This window comes from Acomys minous (assembly GCF_964271855.1).
Source record: "Acomys minous genome assembly, chromosome: 17".
NCBI classification, from domain to species: domain Eukaryota; kingdom Metazoa; phylum Chordata; class Mammalia; order Rodentia; family Muridae; genus Acomys; species Acomys minous.
In genome coordinates, this window is record NC_140500.1 from 51,535,799 (window position 1) to 51,553,860 (window position 18,062).

Consider the following 18,062-nt stretch of genomic DNA (forward strand, 5'->3'; position numbering starts at 1 on the left):
GAATGCTGGTGAGAGTGAAAACAATCAAGGGATCAAAACACATTATATACAAATATGAATGTCGTAATGAGGCCCTCAGGGATACCTCGGTGGGTTACACACTGTGCAAGTGTGAGGACTAGAATTCAGATCCCAGAACACATGTAAAAGTTGAGAGGGTGTGACAGCCCAGCTATGATCCCAGCTGCTGGGAGGTGGAGATGGGATCTCTAGAGCGAGCCAAGCTAGCCAAATGAAATGGTGCGGTCTGAGTTCACAGAGAGACCCTCTGCAGTATATAAGATAGAGAACAATTGAGGAAGGCACATAACATCAACCTCATGTATGTGCATGCATATGTACCTCCATACTCACATGTCTGCACACAAGAAAACACACATATTCATACCACACAATAAATAAAAGCAAAAAAAGTCATAGTGAAACCCATCATTATACAATTATGTGTAATTAATATGGGCTTATCCATTGTTGAAGTTAGTGTCCCCATGATCCTTCTGAGGTTCCCTGTAGTGCCAGCACATGGGGAACAATGTCTCTACTGGGGGATACTTCATCTCCAAACCATAACATTATATCATGCAATGTTGAATAAATGAAGTTCTGATATAAGCTACAACATACATAAATTTTTTAAAAAAAGTATACTAAAGCAAAATCATTCACAAAGGCTTGCATATGATAAATTTTATTTGCCTGAAATGTGCTGAATAGGAATATTTACATACACAGAGTAGACTAATGTTTGTCTAAGTCCAGGATAGTGAGGCCACTAGGGAGCAACTCTCTAATGAGAATTTCTTTGTAGGTCAGTTAGAGTTCTAAACTTAGCCCGTGGTAAAGGTTGTGAACATACTAGAACCATCTATTAGTTCGTTTTAAATGTATGAATTGCATGGTGTGTAAAGTATGTCTCAACAAAATTGTTTTGAGAAAATGGCAAAGGGGCTGGTCTCACTGGTGCATGCCTGTAATCCCAGCATTCAGCAAAGCAAAGGCAGGCGGATCTCTGTGAGTTCGAGGCCAGCCTGGTCTACAAAGTGAGTCCAGAACAGCTAAGACTACACAGAGAAACTCTGTCTTGAAGAGAAAGAGGAGAGAGAAAGAGAGGGGGGGGATGTCAAAGGGAAAAAATCAGAGATGTTTTGGTAGTATTAGGGAAGAGAGGGGCATTATTCTCACAAAGGATGAAAAGGCCTCCTATAGTGATGCTGGATTTGCGAAGTTGGCAGTGAGCCATGCTACCGTCCACAAAACAGACCATTTCAGAGGAAGGGCATGTGCAAAAGCTCATGGGGGTGAGGCATGAGGCTAGCATGCGCAAGACCCAAGATTTAGGTTATAAAAAGGCAAAGAGCAGCAGGAAACGGTGTTAGGGAAGGTATGTGGCCTAGATCTGCAGGGGCACCTTCAGGCAAGAGCAGAGTCCCAAAGAGACTCACACAGAGGTGCCGTTGGTTGTGTAAATATACAAAACAGAGTTGATGATTGGCCAAGAGGAAGGCTGGGTAATGGTAACCTGGAACTCCATACAGGAGAGACATAGCCATGGCTTGGACTACAGTGATAACAATAGAAGCAGAAGAAAGCTGTTGGGTAGAGCCAACATTTAGCTCAGTAGTATTAAGTGAGGGCAGGAAAATGTCTAGTGTTCAAAACAAGATTAGGAAATGTCTTAACTTTGGTAAGCCACGAGGTATTTGTTGGAAACTATTCAAGTTTGTTGTAGCATGAATATAGAAACCTAATGTAGATACATAAACGCTATGTAGATACCAACGTAGATACATGAATGGGGTGATTTTTGTTCCAGCATTTATCAGAAGATATGAAGCAAACTATATTTGGCCTCTGAGATACAGATTTTTTTTTCCTTTGTGTGATTTATAAGCTGAAGAGTAAGAGGGAAAAAATATAAATAAAGGCAATGTCAAAGGAACTCACTCTTTTTTCATTGTGATGATGAAGTTGTCATTAGCTAATATAACTGAACTTTCTTCAGACTGCCCACTCCTTAGTAATAATATCATGACCTTTTATTATGTCTGAAAGCTTGGCCTTAGCCTGGGCTTATTCCCAACTAGAGCTTATAATTTAAATTTACCTGTTTATATAATCTACATTCTGCCACATGGTTCATTACCTGTCCTCAATACTAGCGCCTGTTTCTTTCTCTGTGTCTGGCTGGTGACTCCTCCCACTTTGGATTCCTTCCCTGAGCTACTATCTTTGCCGGAAGTCCTGCCTACCCTCTCCTGCTTCAACTATTGGCTGTCTAGCTCTTTGTTAAACCAATCAGAAGGTGATGGAAGTGTTTACAAAATATGTCCAGGCATGGTGACCCACTCCTTTAATCCCAGCACTCAGGAGGTAGAGGCAGGTGGATCACTGTGAGTTGGAGGCCAGCCTGGTCGACAAAGTGAGTCCAGGACAGCCAAGGCTACACAGAGAAACCCTGTCTGGGAAAAAAATATATGAATCAGTGTTAAGCGATTAGAATTAGAGAACCAAAGTCAGACAGTAACCAGCTATCTGGAGGTGCAGAATTAACAACCTTCACACAGTGTACAAAAAGGTCACACTCACAAGCTAGTATTTCAAAGACAGAAGCTGAAGCAAGTTTGTGGAGGATTTGGTGCAAACATGGTAGTTGAGAGAAGCCTTTGACATGTACCTTTAGATATAACACAGGCAGATAGATATGTAAGCTCAGAGTTGATGGGGCAGTTTGGTCCTCACTTACTAGTATCAAGGCAGAAGTTATAACCACAGACCAGGTCTAAGTAGTGAATGAGAATAGAGAAGTAGAAGTCCCACTCCTGAGCCCAGCTGGGAGTTCTCTAGCATAGACCTGTCAATGAGACCAGGATGAGCAGGGCAAAGAGGCCAAACCATTGGAGCCGTAGGAAACTGTAGCATCCTCCTCCTCCTCCTCCTCCTCCTCCTCCTCTTCCTCCTCTTCCTCCTCCTCCTCCTCTTCCTCCTCCTCCTCCTCTTCCTCCTCCTCCTCCTCCTCCTCTTCCTCCTCTTCCTCCTCCTCCTCCTCCTCCTCCTCCTCTTCCTCCTCTTCCTCCTCCTCCTCCTCCTCCTCCTCTTCCTCCTCTTCCTCCTCCTCCTCCTCCTCCTCCTCCTCCTCCTCCTCCTCCTCCTCCTCCTCCTCCTCTTCTTCTTCTTCTTCTTCTTCTTCTTCTTCTTCTTCTTCTTCTCTCTCCCCCCCTCCAAAATTTGTGAGAGTACAGAATCAGGGAGCTGTTATTGCACAAGTAACTCCAAATGCCCTCCAATTTCTAGACAGGAAAAATAAATTGTCAAACATTTACTCCTCAGCAAGTATTCATCAGTTGTCAGGCCACAAGGTACCAGGTGCTTGGAACAGAGCAGTAAACAGCAACAATAAAGATATAGCATCCCCTCCAGGTAGCACAGAGTTTAGTTAGAGTAACATTAATTAAATAATTATTGGTGTCTTAGTTCCTTTCCTGTTGTTGTGAAGAGACACCATGGCCAAGGTGTCTTACAGAACAAAGAGTTTATTGGAGCTCAGAGTTGCAGTAGAGTCCATGATGGGGAGCAAGGCAGCAAGAATGGTGCTGGAACAGTAGCTGAGAGCTTACATCGTCATCCACAAGCAGGAGGCAGAAAGAGAGAGCTAACTGTCCCCAGTGACAAGGCCTCCTCCAACAAGACCATCCCTCCTAACAGTTCCCATAACCTTCCCAACAGTTCCACCAGCTGGAGACTAAGTACTCCAATGTGTAATCCTATAGAAGCTAGTCTCATTCAAACAGCCACAGCTGGCACTACGGGAGGACCACCACCATGAGAATGAAAGACTGTGACAGAGAGTAAGAACTCTAAAGGAAAGCGCTCCTGCCTCCGAGGTCAACCCTATGTGTTCTTGCTTTGTACAAAGCAATCCACCCCATTTAGAGGAACAGAGAACATTCTGTGCTCTATGGCTTTCTTCAGAAATTATTTGCAATGTATTATACACGGTGTATTATGATAACCCATGGGCTCTGTAAGCTGTGTGAAACTTGAACCAAAGGAAGGACCCTGGGTGTTATAATGACCCGGGAACAGATCTCGGCTTTGGATCCTTGTTCCCTTAGCAAGTCTGTATGGTACTGATGACAAAGGTAGATTTTTAGGTGAGGACTGATGTCATGGGCATAGAGCACCAGGTGCTCAGGTCCTTCTCACTCTGTGTGAACAGCCGTCTCAGGCTGTCCATCTGGGATGCTTTATCTCCCAGGTTACTTTTTCCAGGGAAGATAATTTGCTGTCCATTTGCTACTTTGGGAGGCAGATGGCTATTACACTCCACTTTCTAGGCTACTTTCTATTTTATCACAATTCTCTCAAGAGAAGTGTCTCCTTGTAGCTGCCTTTGGAAAGTGCTAGAAAACCAAAGCATCCTATGCAGTAAGCAGCTTGTTCTCCTCTATAGAAATCCAGGTTTCTACTAAGCTGGTTGAAGGAACCAGTCATCCAAAGAGCTGCCAGAGTAAATGCAGCTACTTTTTTTTTTTCTTAATTAAAAACCTATTTATTGGCACATCATGCCAATTTAGTGGTATGTTAATGAAAATGTGCAGCAGCAAGCCTGTTTAAACCATTGACATGATTTTTAACTTTTTGTAGTAAGTATAGGATTCAGTACTCTTTTATTTTGATATGTTCAGTATAGCTTGTCCATATCTTGTATTTAAATTAATATAATTAAAATAAGATAAAAGCCAATGTTAAAACTGCATGTGCTTTATTATTGGGATCAAGGGTAATTAAAGGACATGAAATGTGGTGATTCCTAAGATGATAAGAAAAATGCAGAATATTGTTTTTCTGAATTTAAAATGTGGCAGGTAGTTTTTCATAGGATTTAGAAGTATCAGTGATCTGTGGGGTATTCATAATATAGGCTTTTTAAAAATACGTGGACAAAAATGGTCTGGGGAGGAGGGAGCTTGTGTATATCGTGAAAATTTATATTATGTGTTACAGCAACAATCCTTTTTGTGCCTTTCTTTGAAAACTGGGTGGAAAATGACACAGTTGGCACATAAACTATTCTACAAAGGATTTGTGGTTCATCTGATCATGTTTGTTTGTTTGTCTGTTTGTTTGTTTAGCTTTTCAAGACAGGATTTCTCTGTGTAGCCTTGACTGTCCTGGAACTCTCACTCTGTAGACCAGGCTGGTCCTAAATCCAGAGATCTGCCTGCCTCTTCCTCCCAGGTGCTGCAATAAAAGGAGTGTGCCACCACCTCCATGCTTGCCTAACCATTCTTAAGCTTGAATGAGAGACCTATTTTATAGGTAGAGAAGCTAAAACTAGGATAGGCTGTCGTCATCATGAATATGCATCTGGGAGGCGAGGGAGCCAGCCTTCATCCAGATCATGTTTTAGGCTCTTGCATAAGACCTAATGAATCTGAATTGGAAAAGTGGTCGGAAGCCATTAAGGATGTCTCTCCTGAGCACTTCCTTCTGAGAAGCCAGCTCTGTGGGTACCTTCTTCCTCTGCCTCCACAGCAGAAAGGCCCCACACTTCAAACATGTGTTCCTTGTAAGGTGACTTGGTGTGGAGCCTGTTGCTTGAACGATAGTAAAATGGCAGAATATATATTTTCATTGTCTCACTGTTGGCCCTCAGCACGTGCTGCTTTGATCTCAAGTATTCTTTTGGAACTACCCAGTGAATACAGGTTTCTTCCACATGCTAAGCATCCCACTGTTTTATGACATCCTAGTTTTAATAGATTGTGTTTCTAAGATGTCTTTACACAGAAAAAAAATGAAAGTTGATGTGTGGCGTGCCTTACAGATGTTTTTATTATCTGCATTTCCTCTTCCTTCTGGTACATACAATTCTCAGCCTCCTTGCTGAGATGCAGTCATAGAACCAGTTTGATCAATCAAAGTGATATTATTCATCTTCAAGCTGAATCACATGGAAGCCTATTCATTTCCCACTTCTTGTGTTGCTGGAGCATAGAAATTGCAGGTTGAAATCAGAGACACAACAGGGGGCTGGGACAGATCCTTGAGTCACATCTTGGGGTGGAGGTACCTACAAAGCCTATGTGCCCTGCCCCACTCCCCCGAGTCAGCCTTGACTGAATCAGAAATCAATGTTTCCTGTGTTAAACCACAGAAATCTGAGACTGTTTATTATGTTGTACCTTTGTCCCTATTAATATGACAACTCTTTGATATTCTCCCCACCCTCAATTACTTACAAGATTTTGATGTCTGAATGTCAGAACACCTCCAGAACAGATATGAGTGCATATGTGAACACACACAGCGTATACATTTGCTTAAAAAAAAATGAAGTTAAACAATTCTTATTAGATGCGTGGTTTGAAGCCTCCGCCATGTCTCTTAGCAGTAATTAGGATTTCATGGAAGGTTCCGGCCTTAACCGGCAATGATGGTCTTTTTATCTTTTTTAATTTCTCCAAAATGATAATACAACCATCTCTCTAAGTGATCCACACCAGTTCTTATCTCAGTACTCAAAAGCCTTACTTAGGTTCATTTAATTCATCCCTTCATATTTGATACCTAGGGGAAAGGAGATTAAAAAAATTGTTCATTACACCCTTCCTCATAAGGCCTTCCTCTAGGCTGTCATGGTCCTTAGCACTGCTTACTTTCTTCTCCCTAAGCTAACCAGCTAACCAGAACGACTCAGGTAGCCTTTCCTTGTAATTATCTGATAAGGTTCTAACGGATGACAACGGGAGTCCAGTGATGACTTGCTTTTCTAGTACACTGGTGCTGCCCTGTACCCTGCTCCCATGTTGCCAGGGTTTTAATTCTCTATTTGTTGTCCTTTCAGGTTAGTGCTTTTTCCTCCTGCCTAGATACTCTCTCTAGCTACTAAAATTTGACCTTGGCAATTTCAGCACGATTATTTTTCTATTTATATCTCCTAAATTTCATATCATGTTTAGGATGGGTCTTCCTCATAGAAAATTGTTTCCAAAAAAAGCAAAAATTGCTTTGACCTGAAGCATAATTCAAGCCACAGTTTTCCTAGTATATGTGTGTGTGTGTGTGTGTGTGTGTGTGTGTGTGTGTGTGTGTATCACATTTGACACAGTTTTACTTTCCTTTTCCTATATGGTATTGTCACTTCTGCAATTTTCCATTTTCCAGGCTAACCACAAAGTTCCAAATGTCAGCATCTGCATCCATTTCACTGGCCTTTAATGGATTTTTGATGGGTTTGCATGCCCTGTGCACATATTCCTTGCTTTTCTCTACCTCTGCCCATGAAGTTTGCTTTCATCAGTATAGTTTTCATCTGCTTTTATGAGCACAACCTGCACAATACAAGTTTGCCCGTATACCAGTCCATTGAACTTTCCTAAGGAGTTTTTGCATGGCCATGTTGAATACATAAAAGCATATTTCTAAAAACTCAACAGAGTGGTCTCCGGAGTGAAGAGCATCACTGTAAAGAATTATCTACCTGTAGACCATTACTTTAAGAGTCTGTGTATCTCTGATTCATAGATATTCTGCTTCCTCAATATACTGAGCTTTGGAATGCCCCTCTGGACTGTAGTTAGATCTAAGGGCCACAGAGGCCCTCTCATAGTACACATCATATTTTATCTAATAGCTTATTTCATCATCTTCACTTTTCATGACAAAGCTCTTTTAAGGCTGGACCCATGTCTGTCTTGGTCACCATAGCATCCCCAGCATATGACAAGCAGGAGGAGCTCATGCAGCGTGTGTGTGATCCCAAGCACCACAAGATAATGAGGAGATGAAGCACACATTCCAGAAATACACAATAGACATTGGTATAAGAAAGATTTGATGATTTTTCAACTCCCTAATAATGCAAAAGTAATTTTCAGTCATTTCCAAAGACAGTGGTGGTAGGTGGTTTGGTACTCTCTTATAAAGCTGGTTATTGGCAGTGAGCTCCAGATCTGGGGCAGCCTCGTGCTCACAAGAGGAAACACTGCTACTCTGAGTGTGCCACACTGGGTAGCTGCGATGCTTGGTATTTCAGGTGCATTGAAACTTATATTTTAACTCTCTGGTTTATTAGGAGCTGCCTCACTGTGTGTAAAGGAGTGCCTTTGATTGTTTTGTCTCATTATACAGTTTCAGAAATGGAAATGATTCCCTCTTGGTGTTGATCAATTTTTAGTTTGTTTGTTTGTTTGTTTGTTTAATGCTTTCTTTTTCTTTTTTCTTTTTCTTTTTTTATTTTTTAAATACTTTCTTACGTAGTATTTAGGAGTCAAAGGTGCTTGCATTAGAGCATATAGAACAGGGCATGTCAGAAGTTTATATATGTTAGGTGGAACTTTGAGGGTTAACTCTTAGGAGTGGGAATGATTTTTTTGTATGTTTGTTTTTTGAGAGACAGAGTTTCTCTGTGTAGCCTTGGCTGTCCTGGACTCACTTTGTCAGCCAGGCTGGCCTCGAACTCACGGTGATCCGCCAGCCTCTGCTTCCCAAGTGCCGGGAATAAAAAAGGCATGTGCCACCACTCCCAGCTAGGAGCGGGAATGATTTTTAAAGTCTTCCTTTCAACCTTTGAAATCAAGCATCTAAACAGATAGTGACGGTAGCTAGCTATGAATGAATACCTGTTTCTTCTACGAATAACTAACATTGTCAAGTGTATGCTGTATAGGCTCCATGTGAAATATTTCACTTAATTCTCCCAAGAGTTCTATGAAGTTCCCCCCCCCCCCAAGAGTTCTAGATGCTGTTAACATCCTGTATTACAGATGGGAACCCTGGGCTATTCGGTGATGGAGGGCTTATCTAGCAAGGCTGAGTACAAGGCCCACTCGGAGTTTATCACCAGTGGCAAGGAAGTCTCAGGCTTCAAATCAAAGAACTAAGTGGACCCCAGAGCATCCGGTCTGGACTCCATACCATGCTGTCAAGTCCGTACTGTATTACTGATCCCATGCTATACTATTGAATCTTATGAAATCTGTAGCTTCACGCCAAATCTATTCCATTGAAGATGAATCTTTTATCACTTTTCTACAGTACAATTCCCCTCTTCATTGTCAGTCCCTCGTAAATTGCACCTCATTATTTTGTGTGCCCGTCTTCACATGACAAAACTGGGCCATAAGCAAGTTGAGAAGACTTGTCTATGAGGTTGTTCAACCCTGAGGTTGGATGTCACCGCTTCCACTGGGCCCATCGGTGGCCCCAGATTATTTTGTCAGTGGATCTCTTGAAGGATGGCATATCCACATGACTCCCCACATATTTTGAGTACTGTGCAATGGGGACCTAAAACAGAGTGTGTCTCATCTTCCATTTCTCTGGGTGAAAAAGTTATTTCAGGTCCCATGTTGTTAATCATAAAGGTCTTCTGTGAACCATAAAAATACCTTCTGGAAGAAATGATTAAGCACTATTAATACAATTATGAATAACAAAAGACATAATTTACCTTCTCAACATCCAACAAAGAAATTCATTTGAAGCTTCAGAAACTCCAGCTGAAAAGGCAGGTCTCATCGCAGTGGGCTTTCTGACAGAGATGGGATGGGGCAAGAAGCTGCACTGGCTGCTCTGTCCTCCGGGACCTCAGTGAGTGATGGGCTGTGCCTCTCTAAGCCTCTGCAGCTGACACCCTCCCTTACACACACACACACACACACACACACACACACACACACACACACACACACACACACCATTTGCCCATAGTGTTTCCTTGTCTGAGGCTCAGGGGCCAGACTGCTGGTTTGTGTCTATTGTTTAACTGGTCTAAGGGCCAACTGGGAATATGGGAAGAAAATTAGTTTAAAGCAATAGGAGATAACAATGGAGAAAAATACTCAAAAAAAAAATGTGGCAACCCTGGTATATTAAACACCTAGGTACAGTTTTCTTGCCTCATTGAAAAGGCCAGAAATTATCATTATTTATTAGATTGAATGGCGTTTTGTTCACTGTCGCCATAGTTGGCCATTCTGCATTTATACTTCTGTTCCTGCACTTTGGCATATAAACTCAATGAGTGCAGACACTCTGCAGATGCACAACCCCAGTAGCCTGTGTGGCATAAAGTATATGTCTATTAAACATTTACTTATGGGGTTTGGGAGATGGCTCAGATTGTGAAGTCCTTGCCTTCAGGCGTGAGGACCTAACCCGTGGAAAAATGTCAGGCCTGTAGGCTCTTGCTTGTGACCCTAGCACTTGGAAGGCTGAGGCAGATAGACCATAGACTCCCTGACATGCCAGGCTAGTCTGCTTGGTGAGCTCCAGGCCAACAGGAGACCCTGTTGCAGAAAAACACCTGAAGAACCGTTGCAAAGGGTATTCTCCCTCCACATGTGTACAGATGTGCACTCAACCTCTCCCCCACACAAATAAATACGCATAAACACTCACATACACATAAATGTTTGTTTTATGAGAGAATGGTACACATAACGTCTGAAGACCTCACAGGTTAAATTACTTGTCTAAGATCTCTTAGCTACCAGGAAACAAAGCTAGAACCTAAACCCCAGTGTCTCGATTCTGGAGTCCCCCACCCCCCACCCCTCACCCCCTACCCCCCACCCCTTACACCCCCCCCCACCTCCTTCTTTGCTTCTAATTATTTGAACAGCTTCTTGTGGTTCAGGATGATAGAGAGTTCAAGATATTTAAAGATGTTCCAATCTGTGGTCCAGCAATGGAAGTTCTGGCTCAAGCTTGCTGAAATCCCAGGGGGGACAAGGGAACAAGCCAGTCTCCATTCTGCCTGTTTTCTGACCTGTTGAATGCAAGCCACGGGGACAGTGCCGTCTGAGTGCCTGAGAGTCCTCGGACACTGTTGCAAGGTCTGTGGTGATGGGGTCGCCTATGCTCACTTGAAATTCGTGTGAGGGGTCAGAGGCTATATGTGACCAAGTCTTATCCCAAGTTAATGGTGAAAGCGGAATGCATTTTTATTCCAGACTTCATAAAAGCTCAGAGGCGACTTGATGGGGGGGGGGGGCAGCTAGCACCCTGGAATGAAAGTTGAAGAGGGGGAAAAAAGCACAGCATTTGAAGGTTCAGCATAGACCAGATAGAGAGAGGAGATGGGGGTGGGGAAAGAAAGGAGAGAGAGAGAGAGAGAGAGAGAGAGAGAGAGAGAGAGAGAGAGAGAGAGAGAGAGAGATCTTATTATGCTTTGGGGGCTGCTATGGTTTCTCATCTGAAAGAGCACCCAGGCTATAACTGTGCCCAGTTAAGATCTCTGGCATGCTGCTTTTAAAGAGAAGGTGGGGGCGAACAGCCATGTGTCTTTCAAGCCTCTTGAGATGTGATTTTTATAATTTTTTTTTCTACCCTGCTCCTTTGGAGGTTTCAGAGCTGGGCCTTAGCATTAGCAAAGACTGCCGCCCCCCTCCCGCCCCCCCCCCAACACTTTGGTTTAGGGATTATTGATTTAGAAGGCGAGGCTAATTTACATGTAAATAAATCTCAACCCTGGGCGGCCAGACTGGGACGTCCAGATGCTGTGACTGACTTGCTGACATCACAGCCTCATTAGCATGCGGAGGATGCAGGCATTGGAACTGCGAACAGCGACTTCTCCTGCTCTGCCAGGCGCTCTGTGACAGTTATTATTATTTTTTTGGATGAGCTGCACATTTCCTGGTTCAGTGGCCCCGGGCTTTGCGAGCAGCTGACTGGTCTCCCAGGTCTGGCTCAGGATCAGCTGATGACGCAGAGACTGGGGTCAGTGACTTCCTTCAGATAAATCGTGAAGTCGGCGGCGAGTTTAGAGGAAACGGGTTCTTGAGAAGACAATTCCAGGGCTCAGGCAGGCCTAGAACAAGGGCGCAAGTCGCACTCTCTAGCTTGGTGGCTCTCCAGCAGGGTCCGCTTCTAGGCAGGGCGTTCTCTCCGAAGGTATGCGAGAGCCGACCGGCTTGGATTTGAGCTTGCTGCCTGCCTCAGGAAGGGCTCGGATTTGCAGAGACTCAGTATATGAGATGTTTGGGCTGCCTGGGGTCCTGCTCGCATTTTCTGATACCAGCTCCAGGGGGAAAGTGAACTGGGACCACTGACCAGATCACGTCTCAGCGCTGCCTTCCTCTGAAGCTTCGCAGCATATCCTCTAGGAGGCGGGTAAGAAAATGTGTTAATTCTCAAAGCTAGCGGGGAACACGTTCTGCAGTCAGGATGAGAAAGGATCTAGGGTCTCTGGATGGAGGAAGATAGTATCTCTTAAGGCCAGGAGGTGGTTTGGGTGTTCTGGAACCTTTTGCCTTCTCTTTGCTTATTAGAAAGTTCCAAGGCAAAGTGGTATGGCGCAGGTATGACATATCCTCAAATCTTAGTGCTTAGGAAACAGTGTTTCTCTAAAAGTGACCCTTTCCTAATAACAACAGCAATGGGGTGGGGGTGGGGGGTTAGCATTCGTGTGCTGCTGCCCTCATTTCAGCACATACATGAAGCATCATCCGTGATGCTGAGGCACGCACACACTTCACTTCCAGATAAAGAAGCAGCCCTTAAATTATGGAGGCTTAATTTTAGCCAGTCCTTTTGGCTTTGAAAGCGTGACAGAGCTTCAGAATCTGACTGCTTACCCTGCTGTAACGCATGATCATGCTTTTTCCCTACTGGCCTGTCTTCAGTTAGTTCCTCACCCTGGCTTTTTTGGCTTCCCAGGAGCCAATCATAGCATTGTTGATATGCCGTGGAGGTCTTGGGATGAAGTTCTGCTTTTTAATCTCACTGTCGTTTGCTGTGCGGCCTTGTACTGTGCTGTGGTCGAGTGGGCTTCTAGGAACCAGAAATAAATATGCCTGGTGTGGTGACATCCTCCAAAGTGACTGATTTACCTAGAGGTCTAGATTGCTTCCCCAAAGAGAGAGGTCTACTTCCACTGTGAACGTGTGTGGCATCACGGGGAAGGGAGGGTTCTGTTATGACAGGATTATAGGGACATTGGTGCCATGTCAAAGAGGCCTATAGCTTACTAGAACGTGTGTGCTTTGCTTTGCTGTATCCTGAAGGCAATTTTAACCCATCTCTGCAAGGCTTTAATATAAGAAGCGATCTTGTTTCCTTGCAAGAGACCACACTGGCTGCTCTCATCTGCCTCCCTAAGAGACAGCTGGTGGTTTTCACAGATGGATCAAGATGGGGCTCCAGAGTAAGTCACAACTTCAATAGAATCACCATATTCTGAAAAATTGGGATTTTAGTGCCTCTTGGGAGTACCTGTAGATGTTTTTCCTTTCCCTCAAATGCCCTTTCCCCTGGAGAGTTTTGTTGTTGTTATTGTTTTGTTTTTTTAATGTGAGAATTAAAACACATTGGCTTCATTGGGCACTGTGTTCTTTATCATGTTATAGAGCAGTCAGCAAAAGAGAATTCTGAATAGTACAGTTATTTTTGTAAAGACGTCCCCCATAGGATATGTATGGGTTGGGGTGAAATGGGAGAGGGTTAACAATGCAGGAAGGACAAATGCTTTATAGAAGTGGAAAGTGTGGGGAAAGAACTCAAGAGGTTAAATAATATGAGATGGTGTTCACGCAGAGCTTGGACCCTGAGAAGTGGAAAGACTTGAATATCTTTTGGAGTATCCATTTCTGTTTGTGAAATGGAGAGAGCCGTGAGATCTGCGCGTAGGGTGATAGCTGGAAGGCTTTAGTGAGGTGGCATATAAAAAGCCCCCAGAACTGTGTCAGCCACACTGTAAATGCTCAGCCAAGGCTGGCCGTTAGTATTGTTCCCTTACTGACTTGAGTATCATAGGCATTGTTGCAGAAAACAAATCAAGCCACTGAAAAGGCCACATGTTCACTGCCCAGAGGTAAGGCTGCCGAAGAGATGCCGCCTCCGTCACTGCCAAAGCCGAACTCTTGCACTCACAGGAACCTCACACCCTATTGATAGCGTCGATATAATAAAGTATATTATCTAGAACTACTGTGCTATCTGTACCTAAAAGATGGTTTAAGAAAAACCAGCCAGGGCTAGTAGGACTAAGCTCCCTTAAAGAAGGCTTCCCATTGTGGAAGCTGACAGGTCACACTGAGGGAGCTGTGGCCCCCAAATTAGAGTCCAGCCCTTTTGGATTTCTCCTCTTCTCCAGCTGTGCCTGCCAAAGGCAGATCTTCTCCTTTCTTTCTAGCACTGATGCTTGGCCTCTTCTCCTCTGCCCAGGGTGGCCCTTGGGTTTGTGTTTCACCTGCTAGATGACTTTTCAAAAGTTCCAGGGCTAAAATGATGCCACCATCTGGGTGGTTTCAGCCTCAGGACTGTCTGAAAAGAGAAAATAATAGGTCTGCTTGCCTCATCTTCTCTCTCTCTCTCTCTCTCTCTCTCTCTCTCTCTCTCTCTCTCTCTCTCTTTCTCCCCGCCTCCTCCCGTGTGTGTGTGTGTGTGTGTGTGTGTGTGTGTGTGTGTGTGTCTTTCCCCATCCATCCTTTGCCATGATAACTCTCTCCCACTGATTTGCTGCAGCCACATAGTTGGCCTGTTCTTTCTCCCTGTCCTCCCAGCATCTGTCTATCTTCCTTCCCTTTCTTCCTCCCAGAAATGTAACTCCAATGTCAGCTTTTGTAAGAAAATTAAAATTAAATTAGGGCTAGGGATGTAGTAGTGACAGAGCACTTGCCTAGCAGGTACGAGGCTGGTCCCTGTCACCACAATAACGTCATGGTGGGGTTGGGTAGGAATTAACAGCCCCAGAGATGTCTGGTGTAAAACCCGTTTTCCAGAAACTCAGAGTTGGGAGTTAGTACTTCTTGGGTGACACGATCTTTAATATTAGCATACGTTCCGTGGAACATGGTATTAGTATAATGCTTTGATGGGAGCCTGCTGCCCTTGCCCTCTGAAAGCACAGGGGATCTTAGGGAAATCACTTGACCTTACTGAAATTGTTTTTTTTGTCATAGGCGCATTGAAATAAATTCCTCCAAATGTTGTGAGGCAGGTGGCTGTAGGGTCCACATTCTAACCCCTGCCCCATGCTGGGTATTGGCTTTGTTCTCTTGGTGAACCATGACTTCATTACTTCCCATTCAATATCAATCTGTGAACAGTAGGGGGCAGTAGATTTAAGATTTGCTCATCAGAAATACTGAAATCCTAAGAGAGAAAATGGCTTAGCCTCCATGACAGAGAGGTGACAACCCCTTGTTTCTAGCCCCAAGTGTGCCAAGAGTGAGAAAAGCTCTTGTCCATCCACTCACTTGTCTGTCCCTAGGCCAGAACACTTTACTCTAATGTCCTCTAAGCTGTCTTTTCACTGTGGTCATCAAACACAGAGTTAAATGCTCTGTCTCTCAGATAGGATTCTGAATGGCATTTGGAACCAGAGAGGGATAGCAGAGGGCAAGGAGAAAGAAAGAAAGAAAAAAGAAAAGAAAAAATATATATATAATATTTTAATTTAAAATATTGCAAAAATTAAAAATAATTTGGATGAGAAAAGCAAATATGAAAGCCAAGTTAGAAGATGAAATGTAACTCTGTAAAGAGGCATGGAATATAAAGACTTGGCTAGTTGGCAGTGTGGACATGAGCAAAGTGAGGGGTGACCTATTTGGGAATGTGTCATTGCAGTCATACTTGCTGTGAGTCATAGTAAGCCTACACCAAGGAGGACTATAAGAGAGTTATTTTTTTCTTTTTTATGTTTTAACTTAATTTTTGAGAGTTTCATGCAATATGTGTTCATTCTATTCTGTCCTTTCTCCTAGATTCTCCTCTACTTCCCTAGCCATTTGTTCTCTCCCCACCCCCTTCTCTCTCTCTCTAACAAAAAAAGAAAAAGAAAAAAAAGCAAAACAACAACAACAAAGCAGGAAAAAAGAAAGAAGGACAGAAAACATGAAGTCTGACTTGTTTTGACCAACTACTCCTGAATATGGGGTCCTGCCCTATAGTGGAGCTACGGACTCTGCCAGCTACAAATAACAAGCCATCTGCAATAATGCTCACTGGTGCAGTAGTGGCACAAATGTTATGGGAGCACTGGAGGTTTCTGTTCTTCCCTTTTTCCCTCCCTGGTATGTAAGCTGTCTAAAGCGATGCCGGGACTAGTGGAGCCTTTTTCTCTTAGGGTGTAGTGAGAAGTGAACTCTTTGTTGGATCTTTAACAGCCCGTCACCCAGCCTGTCTCAGATGACGGATGCCTGGCTTTTCTTGTCTCTCTTCTCACAATGGGAACTTCACTGGCCTCAACTCCTCCTCGCTTTTCCTCCTTAAAAATCAAACTTCATAAGTATTGCCTAGCCCCGTTCAGCATTAAGAGTAACTAAGACTGAAATTCTTAGCATTTCATTTCACCTGGGCAGCGTGCCATTTTCCCAACTCTTTTTCTTGGCATCTGTTCATCAGTTATGAGTCCTTGGAGATATTGATGCATGAAAGTTCCAGGGCTCGACTGTAAAACACATGTATTTCAGTCTCAGAGTAGTTACAGCGTACATGGAAGTGCATGCTTTTGCATGTCTGTATTCTAGTGTTTGGATGTGTAGAAACAACAACCACCATGACCTCCTTGCTACTCAACATGAATTATGATTCACATAATTTACCTTATTCACACAGCTCTCATGTATCTAATTAATTATTTATATGATGAATACATATCTATATATCTATATATATGCTGGCTTGGCTGTCTGAGATGGCTTATAGAAGAGGACAGATAGCTTAGAAACATGCATTTGTTTTCCAGCTTGAGCTTGCCGATTTGAACAGCATGTTAGATCCGTTCTTCCTCCCTACCAGCAAGAACAGGGTCCTCTCCATCGAATGTGTCTTGTGCTCAGAACAGAGCACGCATGAGAACTCTCATCCTGAAAGCAAGTTTGCAGCAGACCTGCCTTGTCAGGGGAAGTCAGAGAAAGTGAGGCAAAGGCATTGCTAAATGATTGAGCAAACAAGACTTCTAGAGGCCAAGTAATGGCCTTTCTCTCAGGTTTTACAAACAGTGGAGAGTAAAGATGAGGTTCAAATCCAGCGTAGCCAATAGTCCCAACACTGAGTTATGTCTACCTTTCTAAGAGGCTTCCTTGTACTTACACAGTGCTGTGACTTCTGGATGTTTCTTTCCTTCTAAATGTTCTCTCTGGATACCTCCATTGAAAATTATCCAATTTAATATTGAGTAAAAATCCTTTCTTTTTTCTTTCTTTCTTTTCTTTTCTTTTCTTTTTTTTTTTTTTTTTATGGTGGGCAGGGGAAGAGATTAGGAACATCCAAGAGGTTGGCACAGAAGAGAATACAGTGGTTCATTTGGCCCCTACAGCTTTGAATTGGCTTGTAGGATGTGAGTGTGAAAAGAGATGAGAGGCTAGGAAGGCCAGTGGAAGGCATGCAGCTAGGTGAGAGGGGACATGGGGCATTCTGCCGAGCTGGGCTTTGCCTATGTACATCCCCCAACCCCACCGGATTCTGGGCCCAGGGTTATTGCTTAAGACCTTTTGTCTAATATTAAGGGCTGTGTTGCCTTTTGTTCTTTTCTCTTGACACACAGGATTCTGAGTCAGCTGGCCAGTAAGTTCATTTCTAGCACTGGCCTTAATGAGTGTGAACTTTCCAAGTAAATCTGATCTTGTCAGTGACGGGCTGTCGTTTTCACTACTGGATGTTCATGATGAGGGATGCTAAAGGTCCCTTGGTAGACCATGGTGTGCTGAGGACCAGGCTTTCATAAATATGAAATAACCTGCACGCACCTGGGGCATTGAAGGAATGCAGGTTCTGCCTTTCTGTAAAGCTCCCTGGTGCTGCTGCTGCTAAACTGCCTTTGACATAGGCACCCAAAGGCACCTCAGGAAAGGAAAACTGCTCAATTCAGAAGGCTCAGGCTTTTATTCTTTATTTGAGTTAGCTGCTCTAAGACTTAGTTCATACCTTGCTGAGCAATAAAACCAGTGAAGAACCCCATACTTCCTTCACTCCCTTATCTCAGAAGGTGCAAGAAACGTGTCCCTTGCTGGAGTGATGGGCCATCCTGTGTCTTGTTCAGGCTGTGTCCTGTGAGAAACCTGCCTCATTAGGAAGCAGTGAGAAAACACTGCCAGGTGGGATTTGAA

The 18,062-nt window shown here is 43.6% G+C and overlaps 1 protein-coding gene across 4 annotated transcripts in view; it reads left to right on the plus strand.

Annotated features, from left to right (window-relative positions):
• The window catches only part of PRICKLE2 (prickle planar cell polarity protein 2), a 348,904-nt gene that overhangs the window by 227,480 nt on the left and 103,362 nt on the right, over positions 1–18,062 (plus strand). Inside the window, exon 1 of one of the 4 annotated variants that reach the window (XM_084765614.1) lies at positions 11,596–12,120. The exons of the other annotated variants lie outside the window; for them this stretch is intronic. The gene's annotated coding sequence lies outside the window, so the exon portion shown is untranslated. Of the gene's footprint in view, positions 1–11,595; positions 12,121–18,062 lie in introns of those variants that run through there. 4 annotated transcript variants of the gene reach the window in all.